Consider the following 13,927-nt stretch of genomic DNA (forward strand, 5'->3'; position numbering starts at 1 on the left):
GCTACCATAGTGGTATCAAGTGGTGACCCCCTCCCCAGTAACTCTAAGACATCTACATCACCGCTATGGTTCTATTCTGCCGGAACTCCTAAGCACTTAGGGCTTTTCCAACACATCTAGCATCTGATTAAAACATGGGGAAGCCTTATTCCATATCATAGTTAGCTATTTGGAACAATGTTTGTAATTTGTTTTACTGCCTAGGGGACTCTCAGGCTATCTCATTATTCCATTTCAGACAAAATTCCTGAAAAAAAAAAAATCTATGTCTTTATCTAGCACAGAAATCATTTTTATTTTAGAGTTCCAAAGAAAGAGCCCATATCCTCTTCTCCTCAAATCAAACATTCCTGCAATCTTCATGCCTAGCTTACAATTGAACTGGGTCTGCATCTCCTGAATAAAACTTATCACTCTCAACCTCATCCCCAAAAGCCTCAAGTTTCTGGCATCTTTCTCTGTTTCCTAATAGTTCCCTCTCCCTACACTTGCACTCTTTTTGTTCTCAGCAGGCACTGCAACACACTCTCCCCCTGTGTGGACCAGAGCCATGCTATAGAAACAAATAAATAAGAACCCCAGCCGACCACTGCTGCAAAGTTCACTATAATTCCTATCATAGAAAAACAGCATCAGGCATAATGACAGGTAGAAGTGTGCATTACACTAAGAAAGTAAACCAAATTAAATTCCAGGAATATCATTTGATTCATATAAAATTAGCTTTAGCATTCACAGTTCATCATACGATAGAACAAATAAAGCTCTACTACTTGTTACTTGTATCTTTTGTTCTAAGATTGCATTAAAATTATAACTGATAGCTTTTTAAACTTATAACTATAATTTAACAAGATTCAAAAAACTCAAGAAAATCAAATGCTTTCTATAATATTGTACACTGCTAATTAGATAATGATGATCTAAAACCCCTCTAAATGTTGATGTGCCTTTTGAACCTTAATTCACTCAGTATATACTGATCACCAGGTTTTTGCATAGGACTATGCTGCAGTCTTTGAAGATATCAAATACATGGCACTGCAATCAATCTTTCTTCGAATTACAATCTAATTATCAAGAGAGGAATGTATTATTATATGCATAAAATGTCAAAATGTGAAATATCTTCAATGACGGTGCAACATTTTCTAAATTTTTCAACCAACTCAAGCTCTTAACGTCTCCTACACAACTGCTTAAAAGAAAAGGTGTTATATGATAAAAATTAATTAAGGATGGAATTAAGAATTCAGCAATGCAGTTGTAGTCTGCCATGCTTTCTGAGATGAGCTCTTCTTAATCTGGCATAAGCTTTCCCTCTCACCCCTCTTGCATAACCAGGTTTGCTCAGGCCATAATTACAATAGAGTTTGTTCCACAGCTGCGGTATCTGTATGTGGCATTTTTCACAACATCTCTCACCTTTTTACAGCCAATGAGTTTGTCTTCAAATGTCTACATTTGCAATTTGGTTCTGTCAGGTTCAATTAATTACTGCTGATAATAATATCGGATCTCATAACCTACTTGTTTCTCCATCTCCTTAGTGACTGCCAAATGGAACAAATACACATAACCAGAAAATAAAGACTAAAGATGCTATTTGAGCGGAGGATAAATTAAGGAATAATCTACTATCAAACAGAATAAGAAAAGCATAAGCAAGCAGAAAATGCAATAATCCCTCATTACAACTCCCTTAACCATTTCTGCAGCTCACATGCCCTCCCTGCATCCACAAGGACCTCCAGCATTGCCTAAGAAGCTGCTCGGAGTCTTCCTTTAAATTGGATTTTTCTTTTGTTTCTATCATATTGTCTTCCACTCCTACTATCCACTCAGACACCCATGGAAAAGTTTTAAATTGAAAAGCCTTCTAGAGAAAGAGCTACTGTGAACTAAGTAATGCTTTGATTTCTAGAAAGCTTTTAATTTTAAGCACAAATGGAAATATGCCTGTCATGATTGATGGTGTGCTGAGGCATGTTTGTTTATGACCTTCAAATATAGGTTTCAAATGCCAAAAAGAAAAAGTTTTTTAATACGCTACTTTTAGTGTACTAACTCACTGTGCTTGTATCGTTGGTTTGTCATTGTACAAATATTTTTAGCCAGAAATCCACCTGTCTTGGTTAATATTCCAAATCAATTAAACTGTGGGAAAATCTCAGATTAAACCTTAGTGTTAAGCAGGAGAATATAATTTAATTTCAACTTTTATTTTAGATACATGTTTGTCACATGAGTATATTGCACCCGCATAGTGAACATAGTACCCATTAGGTTGTTTTTCAACCCACAGCCTCATCCTTCCCTACCCCCTGTAGCAGTGTTTATTGTTCTTATGTTTATGTCCATGTGTGTTCCATGGTTAGCACCCACTTATAGTGACAGCATGCAGTATTTTGTTTTCTGTTCCTGTGTTAATTTGATTAGAATTATCATCTCCAGCTCCATCCATTTTGCTGCAAAGAACATGATTCCATTCTTTTTTATAGCTGCATACTATTCCCTAATGTATATGTACCATATTTTCTTTAATTCATCATTGACGGGCATGTAGGCTGATTCTACATCCTTGCGATTTGTGACTAGCATGGCAATCAGCGTATGAGTGCATGCATCTTTTAGGTATAATAATCTAGGGAAAATAAAATTTAAGACAATTAAAATTCGCTATAAAACTGAAGGATTTTTAAATGCTCTAGTTGTTTAGTTAATGTAAATAATCAAACATAACTCAGGCCCAGTCTCCCTCATTTCATTCAACAGTGTACCTTTTATCTAAATTACGCTATAACTGTCTCAGCTCCTCATTTGAAAATATTGCCATAGAGTTGAACTTAGAAAGTCAGTTTTCATAGTCAGAAAACTCCTAAACTCCATTAAACATTTTCAAAGCCAAAGAAAGTCAGTCCTCTTTGAGAATAACAACTTTAAAAAAAAAAAATTTTACACCATTCAAATAGTAAAAGAATCATTTAATTTATAGACACATTAATGATATACCAACATAAAGAGATTCTCAGTCTTGGTTAAAACAAACAAGATAAAAATGAATCGTTTGCATATTTTAAAAATTTATTTTATGAAAGCACTTGGGGATTATAGACAGGGTCTAAGCTCCAGTGTCCAAGTTTACATAAAACTTCATTTGGGGGAGTTTTTTATAGAGCTCCAATAAATGCCAAAACTTCTACATGGGCCCTATATTTATTAAGGCAAAACCCAAGTGATTTTCAAAAGAGTGAATTCAGGACTCTTGATCAATTAGACATTTCTGTTTTATAAGTTTCATCTTTAATTTTTTTAAAGGATGGAGCATGGCAAAGTTCACGAGAAGGAGCAAACAGTATTTGAAGACCTCTTTGAAAAGTGTCCCCAGGAGCAGGACAGATAGGCGCCTGCTGTACCAGTCAGAGACAACACCCTACTGTGATGTTAATAAGATGAAGGGTACTAGTACAAAAAGCCACAGTAATTATAGGGAGAGGTAAATACTTTTTTTATTATTCACAGACTGCCTCTCCATGCAGCCTGCACATTAATGCAAGAGTTTTTGTTACACTAAATGTACATGTGAATTAAACATTTCTTTAGAATTTTGCCTTTCACTAATAGGTCAGAGAAGAGCCACAATAGGGACAAATCATTGCCAATCGTATAGGATATTAGAAGATGCCTACATCTCCTAATTCTTTCGTTCTACCTTTCAAGAAAGTTATTTGCCACCAATTTTTCAAATACCTGTCACAAATATTAATGCCAACTGGTTTCCAGAAACATGTGGATTAAGGGGACAATAGACTAACTAGACCATTTTATATACACCCAAGAGGGCACCCAAAAGTAAAATACATGATAGGGAAATAGAATACAGCCATGGAATTCGTGTAAAATTTCTTTAACATCTCATTGAGTCTCTTCTGCAGGAAAATGATGTCAAAAAAGAGACAGAAAACAATATTGGCTTTTAGCCAAGTGTGAAGTTCTGTATTTAGTAATCCTGAATTTTCACAATAATCATGCGATTACTTAGCTTAATGTGGTTTCCTGAATACATAACTGAAAAGAAAAAAATGGATTCTGATCCACTGAATCCAAGAATGTATGAAATTCTAAAACGAAGTTCTTGTGCAAAAGCTTGGCATGAGTCTATTTCCCTAAATGAATCAAGTGAGAAGCAGGGAGGTTGTCAGGAAGTAGAGATTTTTTTTTTTTTTTTTTCAAAAGGAGCAAGCATATATTTAAATCTCTAGTTGGTTTAACTAATTGGTGTGGAGTGAAGTAAATTAGCGGCCCTAATGCAGACAGTTCAGAACCTGACGATATGGGAGCATGGAGGTTATGATCTGATCCTACGTAATAGTGACTATGCCCTAAATGCAGATTCTGGGAAGAAGATAAAATAAGCATGTGTCCCTGACCTTAAGGAGAATCATTCCTAGGACACTGTTTCAGCCTTCTGCATATATGATTCACTTAACATTTGCCTGCTTTTCAGAACTTAAAAAACAGGATTATTTTTCTTCAATGATAAAGAAAGGTTGAACCATTGAGATGTAATCTGCTACAGATAATAAGTGAAAAGGGCTAAATATGCCATAGACACTCTCCCACAATTCTTTATGAATGCGCTCTGTGATTTATAATTGCTTTAAAGAGTCAGGCTCAAGGGTGGGGGTGGTGTATAGCTAGGGAGAAGTGGTCAAAGGGAATGCCATTCTTGGGGCAAGTGTCTTATTTCACGGTTATTGCATAAGCTCACCCAGACGACACAGATACATAGAATGTCCTTAGAATAGAAAATCTTAGAATTGGAAGGAAAACAGTGGTGACCAAATCTAATCCCTCCCATAAGCAGAAAATGACCCTGAAACATCAAGGGTTTTACAGCACTCAATCCCTCCAGTGATGAAGAGCTTTCTGCCTTTGACAAGCCCAAATCATTTTTGGGCAGCTGTGACTATGAGACAGGGCTACCTTTTACACAATCGATATCTGCCTCCCTGTGGCTTCTCTCCATTGGTTTATTCCCTAGGCTTTCATCCAAATTGCTATGAAAATATTGAACAACACAAGGTCAGAGTCCTCCCCGCAGATATGCAAGGATCACCTGGTTAACACTCCTTGCTTAATCTCCTGAGGTTCCCCTAATTGTTCAGTTCTTTGTGGGAAAGCACCTCCCTGAATCTAAGGATAGTATCTGTGTGCTGCCTATCAAATGCAGAAGAGGGATTTTACAACCTATCAAACTCAAAAGAGGGATTTGGCAAGACCCTTCTGAGTGATTTCACTTTGGCTGTGAGTTATTAGCACTTCTCTTTTAAGCACCAGCAGACCATCTTTTCTAGAATTTGGCTGGGGATAAAGGCAGGGTGCCAAAACTGATTTCATATACTTCTCAATGTAGTCCACGGCTAACCCTAGGCCTACAAAAAAAAAAAAAAATTACATCTCAGCATCCTTATAAAATTGTAATTATGCCACGGTTCCAGCATTTGAGAGAAAAACACTGATTTGACACTCAGTGTGTCCACATGGGACAAAATCTCTTCTGAGAACATTTACATTTTTAGTGATATCTTACAACATCTTAAAATAACAATAACAACAAAAATCCTTTGGTGTGCAGGAGGACCAATGTTTTAAGATGGTGTTTTTTTAGATCTATTTCCATGGAATATGCATGTCAACCTCTGTTTTTTCTTCAAGCTCCTCCTTTGGCTTCAGTATCTCCATGCTTGCTTCTCCCTAAACTTCTCTGACTTTCCTTTGTTAGTCCCTTTTACTATATTCTCTTCCTACACTTGTCTGTTATTGTTGGTGTTTTCTTTATTTTCTCTACATTATTTCCTTCAATAATATCTTCCCATGACTTTAGCAACTGCCAAAAAGTCAATAACTTCCCAAACCTGTATTTCCAGCCCTGACAGCTTCTGGGAGCCCACTCATGACGAAAACCCCATACTCTGTCATCCCTGCCTTTGGATCATGCTACCTTCTTTATGAAAGGTCCCTTCCTCCCACCTTTCCTACTAGCATAGTTTAACTCCCTCTTCATAGTGCAATGCAACATAAATGTCCATTCACATTTTTCATTGGCTAATACTTATCTCACTGCATGATACCTGCTGTATGGATGCATATGGCTTATCCCTAAGCCATAAGCTCCTTGAGGACAAGAGCGGCAGTATATCCACCTTTATATTTCTAGGACTTAGACTAATGCATGAACTATCCTAGGGGCTAAATGAAATATCAGTTGAATGAAATAGCATATGAAATGAGTTTCTCACTAAGCAGAAGCATTGAGGTGCCGGTGCTTGCAACTCAATCACTGAATGCGTAAAGCAAGTGCTTTTTCAGATGGGTATTTGGTGTGCATGCTTACAAAGCATGCATGGTTTATCCTCTCAATGGCCTGTGTTTAATGCTCCCTAGGTACCCTGGGGCTTGGTAATCTTTGAAAGCACTGCACCAAAGTTAAAAGCCTAGCAAGCGTGCACAGATAATGGCATTTAAAGCTAGAACTTCGCCTTCCTGTTAGAATAACCCAACTAGCACATTCTCACAATAAAACAAAATATTTGTCAAAGTTCATATGATTTCTCAGTGAAATATTCTGCAAGCTATGAAATGTAGCCACCTCTAAATAAACATAGTAATGCACAGCATAGCATCCCAAAGTAAAACTGAAAATCAGTATATTTTCAATGCAAATTAACATGGAGAATCTCATGTCCCACAGTACTTCCTGTGTCTTCTAAATTCCCATGATTAAATGTTCCAAGTGTTTGTTTAGAATGGTCTTGATGTTAGTCACAGTGTTACAGTGAGAACCATGATTTTTTTTTACAGAGAACTCCGGGATCTGAAGGAGCCACAGAGAGATAAGTGTTAGCAGGTGCAGGGACAAGATTTAAAGGTGGATGCTGAAATGATCAATGGAGCATTTTTTGGGTGTGTGAAAAAGAATGAATAGAAACATCTGTAATGAGATGAAGAGCACAAAAACAAAGGCAACCCATAGAATATCATGAGAGAATATATACTTCCTGGGAAGTATCACGCACTAATGGGAAACACATTTAAGTGAAAAAGAATGGATAGGTCAGGAAACAAGAACAAATGAGCTTCAATCATGTGCTAGGCATGGGCTGGGTGCTGCACACTGGTTGACACTGGAATTAGAAGAAAGTTGATCTAATACCTATTTAGCCTCTATTTTTAAAATGAAAATATTTATTTTGAGATTAGCAGCTTCCTCTCTAATGAATCTTATGTATCCTGTATGAAAACTTTGCAGATATAAATGAAAGAAGCCAAATGAGAGTTTCTCTGTATTCACCCCACTTTCAACTCAGAGATTCTTGAAAATGATATCTGAATCACATCATTACTTGTCTTTTCTTTGAATAATGCATATTTGGATAATGGGCAAAGTAAATGTGCATAACGTGGCAGAGGATGAACAAGGTTACATGAGTATAAACTATACTCATTAAAGAAAAAACATTTATCATGGGGGATCAGCAATATTGGATGGGACAGTAAAATGAATATGTACCTATATATAATTAGAGAAAGTATTTCTTTCATCTTTCTCCGTTCCCTGTGGCACTTAAGTGCACAAGAAATGTTCTTTGAAGTCAATGAGCACCGTCTACTGGATTTGGAGGACATGATGTTGGGAACAATTCAAACGGAGTTTCATTTTCTAAAGTACAGATGAATCTCTTAAAAATTAACAATGTAGGACACGATAGGTAAAAATGAACAATGTGATAAAAACAAACTTGAACATGCTGCTCAATGGCCTTGGAGTTCTAATAATTATGCTCTTTCTCTGAACCTCCTTAGGGCTCAGGCATAATTAAAATAGCAATTACTGGCAACAGCAAGATTTTCCATCATAGATATATGAAATAACTAGCCGCAACATAAATGAGGATGAATGTACAGATTATATTTAAAAGCTTCACATCATACTTCATAGAATGATAGCTTTTTTAAAAAAGTATATCTCCGGGTATATAATTTGCAAGTGCATAAACATAGAACTTCCAATTTAAGAATGCCCCCAGGTAATGAGAATGAGTGCTGCTGTCATATGACATTGGCAAGCCTCTGAAATAATGTAGCACTGGATTTATTAACTTTATCTTGCCAGGGTTCAGTGATAAGAATGGAGGGAAATCCATACGGGGCCACTCTTACAACACAGCCCCCAGGGCACCGTGCTCAACCCCTGGCACAGGGTAATATGTCTGATGTTGCTCTGCTACATTCTCTCCCACCTCACACTTTTTCTCCTTCCGAAGAGTAGAGTTATGAATGTCTAAGACCAAAGTCACCATCATCGCCTGCTTCTAATCAAGATATTTCATTGTTTTCTGGAACACAGATAGATCCCAGTTCTCCCTCCAAAGGGACACATTTTCTAATCAGCTTGTCACTATTGAAAGCAACAGCATCCTTTACTCCACACACCTTTCCAGCTGAGTTGTATGCACAGGTCGATACCATTTCATGGATAGCATGAGACCAAGCCCATTTATGGATTTAAAATAAACATTAAAGAATATTATCATGACTACATACATGGGGAGAAAGTACAGACACTGAATCTCCAGCCAACTGCCATTTCCTTTTATAACAACCTGGTGGTCATGCAAATTAGTATAACTCTTGAATGCCTTTAAAGGAGCAGATATGAGTTAAGTGGGAGTTGTGGCTCATTGACTTTAGTGGGAGAATATGACTCAAATCCTCTGAGTTTTATAAGGTGATGAGTTAGTTTAGGTTAAGGCAAACCTTGGAACATAATTTGGTTGGTTTTTCCTCTATCAGTGATGGATGATGCTCAATAATCACTTTCTGTCTATTATATCAATAAATCAACTGCAATTCAATTTTAATCTGTAAATAAAGTTAAATCAGGGCTATGAGCAAATTACATGCCTGCATTAGCTACTTAGAGGTGTCATTACTGTCTGTGGTTATTGAGCCGAATGTAGATATTTGAGCTTTTAAATTGTAGTTTTAAAGAAGCTGAGATAAATTTCTTGAATGTTCTTACAAGAAACACCATACCCTCTGAGAAATTTGTACCTGCCTGAAATTGCAAACATAAATTATACGATATCAGAACAAATAAGGATTTCTAGCTTCAAGCACCAAGTGATATTATCTTCAGATTGTCAGTAGGCATGCAGGGAACACAATATAGAATGAAGTTAAATGCTCCTCATGGAGAAGAAAAATGGGACAATAATTCCATCTCGGCTTAAGAAATTAAAGCTAGGAAAAATACCCAGTGTGTCAACCTGCCGTGTTGTGCGGTGCTCACAGCTGGACTCCATCATACGGGCAGTCTTACAGCACCTAGCACGTTATGAGTGCTCAATAAATATCACAGAATGATATTAACCAGTGCAAAGCACCACAGGCTCTAAATCTCTAACATAATGGGACACATCTATATGAATGTGAAGCACAGCAGGCTGGATGAAAGCAAACGTCAGTCCAGGAGATAGAAAGGAGACTGGCCAAGCCTCTGTGAGAATGGTGAGAGATAGAACCACCCAGAAACAATGGTGACCACTGCACTTAGTTCTGTTTGTGTGGACAGATCAATTCCTCAGCCTTCTGTGACTGAAAGCAACTAAGAAAACCAGAGTGTAATTTTATGCCAGTAATGTTTGACTCACTGCACCTTTGTGACAAGTTACTGAGAGGTAAACATTCCAGAATGATAACCGTTTTCCAGTTAATGGGGGCCATAGAAAGTCATGCATGCAGAGCTCTTTCCTCATTCCTTTCGCTGCTGCGGCCACAGCCATGAGTATGCTCAGGCTTCAGAAGAGGCTTGCCTCTAGCATCCTCTACTGGGGCAAGAAGAAGGTCTGGTTGGACCCCAATGAGACCAATGAAATCGCCAATGCCAACTCCTGTCAGTAGATCCGGAAGCTGATCAAAGATGGGTTGATCATCTGGAAGCCTGTGACTGTCCATTCCCGGGCTCAATTCCGGAAAAACACCTCGGCCCACCAGAAGGGCAAGCACATGCACATAGGTAAGCAAAAGCATACGGCCAAATGCCCAAATGCCAGGGCAGGTCACTTGGATAAGAAGAAGGAGGATTCTGTGCCAGCTGCTCAGAAGATACCGTGAATCTAAGAAGATTGATTGCCACACATATCACAGCCTGTACCTGAAGATGAAGGGGAATGTGTTCAAAAACAAGCAGATTCTCATGGAATACATCCGCAAACTGAGGGCAGGCAAGGCCTGCAAGAAGCTCCTGGCTGACCAGGCTGAGGCCCACAGGTCCAAGACCAAGGAAGCACGCAAGCGCAGTGAAGAGCGCCTCCAGGCCAAGAAGTGGGAGACAATCAAGACTTTGTCCAAGGAGGAAGAGACCAAGAAATAAAAGCTCCCCCTTTGTCTGTAATACAGGCCTCCATGATTACATAGATCAGCCATTAAAATAAAACAAGGCTTTATCTGCAAAAAAAAGTCATGCATGCATATTCTGAACAGGAATATGTATGTAATTTTATCACATGAATAAAAGTTAAAAGAAATCAAACTTAGCACAATTCTGCTCCAAATTAAACTGGAACAAGACTTCCTACAGATTTTAGGATATTAATCAGAACTTAAAAGATCTGGACAGGTATTGGACTTTTAAGATAAATGTGATTTTCTTATATCTTGTTTAACGTTTGTGTTGTCAAAACCACTTCCCTCTTTGAATTAATTATTTAAGTTATCAGGCCTTAGACACGTTTTGTTTGTTTCCTTGGTTATATTATAGGGAAGAGTTGAGGAAAATAGAGCTCACCAGGATACTGGGCACCGATGTAAACACACTGAAAGTCTAATTCCACTAGTAAAGCAGCCAAGAAAACAAACACTGATTCATGTGCAGAGTTCACAACACAGGATAAGGGGAGCTTAAGCAAAGCAAGGAGTGGACTTAAAGGGGATTCACATTGTCTGCATCTGCTTTTCTGACTTATGTGTTAATATAGGTTCAGTTTGTTGGAGATGTGTTTTTTTTATCTCAGGGTATGGGGAAAAAATAGTGGAAAGAAAAGAAATAATTATATATATGTACACACACATATATGCATATATTATGTATATATGCATATTATGCAGAGAGAGAACACAAACATGTCAGATTTAGTGATTAAATAAATTGGAAGGTTCAAGTGGCTCACTCTACAACCTACAGGACAGTGTATCTAAAATAGCTCTAGGCCAGGCATGGTGGCTCACAACTGTAATCCCAGCACTTTGGGAGGTTGAGGCAGGCAGATCACCTGAGCCAGGAGTTCAAGACTAGCCTGGGCAACATGGCTAAATGCTGTCTCTGCAAAAAATTAGCCAGACATGGTGGCACACGCCTATCAGCTACTTGGGAGGGTGAGGTGCGAAGATCACCTGAGCCTGAGAGGTCAAGGCTACAGTGGGCCACGATCATGCCATTGCACTCCAGCCTGGGTGACAGAGTAAGACCCTATTTAAAAAAAAAGATAATTCCATCCATCTTACCTCACAGAAAGTCCTGGAGTTGCAGCCACTAAGTTCATATTCAGACTCCATTATAAGTATAGCCTTCTTTCCGAATTTAATCAAAATAGCCAAAGCACCAAAACAGCATTTTCAGGATAAAATTTGAAATAGCCTCGTAAGAAGGACCCTAGAGCCATGCCTCCTGAATTGTCACATTCACTTAAGATTTGGTACTGTTTTAGTATCAAGTATATTCTGTTTTGCAGACTGGGATACTGTTGTATTAGTCTGTTCTCACAGTGCTATAAAGAAATAGCTGAGACTGGGTAATTTATAAAAAAAAGAGGTGTATTGGCTCACAGTTCTGCAGGCTGTACAGGAAGCATGATGCTGACATCTGCTCAACTTCTGAGGAGGCCTCAGAAAACTTACAATAATGGCAAAAGGTGAAGGGGAGCAGGAACATCTTACATGGCCAGAATAGGAGGAAGAAAGAGAAGGAGAAGGCACTACACACTTTTAAACAACCAGATCACACCAGAACTCACTATTACAACAATAGCACTAAGAGGGATGGTGTTGAACCATGAGAAACCGACCCATGATCAAATCACCTCCCACCAGACCCCACCTCCTGCACAGAGGATTACATTTCAACATGAGATTTGGGTGAGGACACAGATCCATATCATATCACTGCTAGAAACCAAAGCTTTACTAAACCAATAGCAGGGCCTATCAAACTCTTTTAGTTTTTCATTCTTCAGTGGGAAGAAGGTGAAACCCACAGACAGTAGAATAACTGCACCATTTGCACTCGTTTCCCCAAACCATTCAGCAAATATGTGATCCGTGCATCAGAATCAGTCCCCAGCTCTGTTAGTACCTCTCCCTCCACTCCCTGCAAATCTTAGCCACCAAACCCATCCCTCATAGTCCTACCTCTCCACAATGATTCCAAGTGTTGAGTAAATGTACCATTCTTCAAAATAAAATGGGCCTTCTTCTTACTTATGGTAATTTTCAGTCAACAATCATGTTGATTTTGCCATAAAATTGCATAGTTTTAACTAATTTCCATAGTTTTAACTTTTAACATAATTTTAGAAAACTGATATTTAACAAATTCATTCCTATTTTGCTTATCTGGCATTCCTTACCCTGATGAGCAACTACAATTTATATTCAAAATCTCGTATTCTCTTCCCTGAGAAAATTGCCATATAAAAATAATCAATATACAGTCTCCTTTCAGAGAAAAGAATATGATAATGCCCTCTGTTTCAGAACACAAGCCACCAATCTTTGTCAAGCATGGAACATTAACAAAAGTGGAAATGTGGAATATTGGCTAGCACAACCTGAGAAAGACTCCTAATTTCTCTTTACCATTAGATAAGTAGACTCTAACCTGATAGAAGAAATTAATGAGTAGGGGATATTGAAATCTTGGACACCTGTTGGCCAGATGTTTCACCACCACTAGAAATAATGATTGCTTGCTAAAAGTCAAGCTGATAGATAGATATTTACTTCCATTGTTTATTGTAAGGAAAAATAAATAAGAGTAATAAATAAGAGTAATTCCTTACAATAAACAATAGAAGTAAATTATATACTCAGTAAAGGCACAACATGTTATTTCCAGAGTTATGGAATTTAAATGGAAGAGCATTTGTCTAAAGAGCATCTTGTCTACTATAATATGCCTGAGGAGTAGTGGTTCATCCTGTCTATGGTAGGAAAATACTTCCCAGCAGTCAATGATACCACTGTACAGCCTTAATCACTAGAAGTACTTTTCTCTTACCAAAATGTTAATGGTAGTTACCCCTATGGAAGTGGGATGAGGTAAGGGAAGCAGGGCTTTCACTTTTACATTAATTGGATTTTCCATACTGTATTAGTCTGTTTTCACACTGCTATAAAGAATTGCCTGGGACTGGGTAATTTATAAACAAAAGAGGTTTAATTGACTCATAGTTCTGCATGGCTGGGCAGGCCTCTGGAAACTTGCAATCATGGTGGAATGCAAAGGGGACGCAGGCACCTTCTTTACAAGACGGCAGGAGAGAGAGCCAGGGAGGAACTGCCAAACACTTTAAAACCATCAGATCTTGTGAGAATTCACTACTATCACAAGAACAGCATGGTGGAAACTGCCCCCATGATCCGTCACCTGCCACCATGTCCCTCCCTCAACACATGGAGATTACTATTGGAAATGAGATTTGGGTGGGGACACAGAGCCAAACCATATCATATAATAACAGTATTTATTTTATAACTCAAATAAGTAAATAACAAGTGATTCGAAATCTGATTTCATTTGCTTTCCTTGTTTTACCTAATAAGGGGCCCAAGGGGCACAGATGAAACTCTTTCCACTTCGTTGCTT

The 13,927-nt window shown here is 38.1% G+C and overlaps 1 pseudogene; it reads left to right on the top strand.

Moving 5' to 3' along the window:
* Window positions 1–9,837: 9,837 nt before the first annotated feature.
* LOC100590907 lies at window positions 9,838–10,438 on the top strand (annotated as a pseudogene).
* Window positions 10,439–13,927: the final 3,489 nt, after the last annotated feature.

This window comes from Nomascus leucogenys, chromosome 6 (genome assembly GCF_006542625.1).
Source record: "Nomascus leucogenys isolate Asia chromosome 6, Asia_NLE_v1, whole genome shotgun sequence".
Lineage (NCBI taxonomy): Eukaryota > Metazoa > Chordata > Mammalia > Primates > Hylobatidae > Nomascus > Nomascus leucogenys.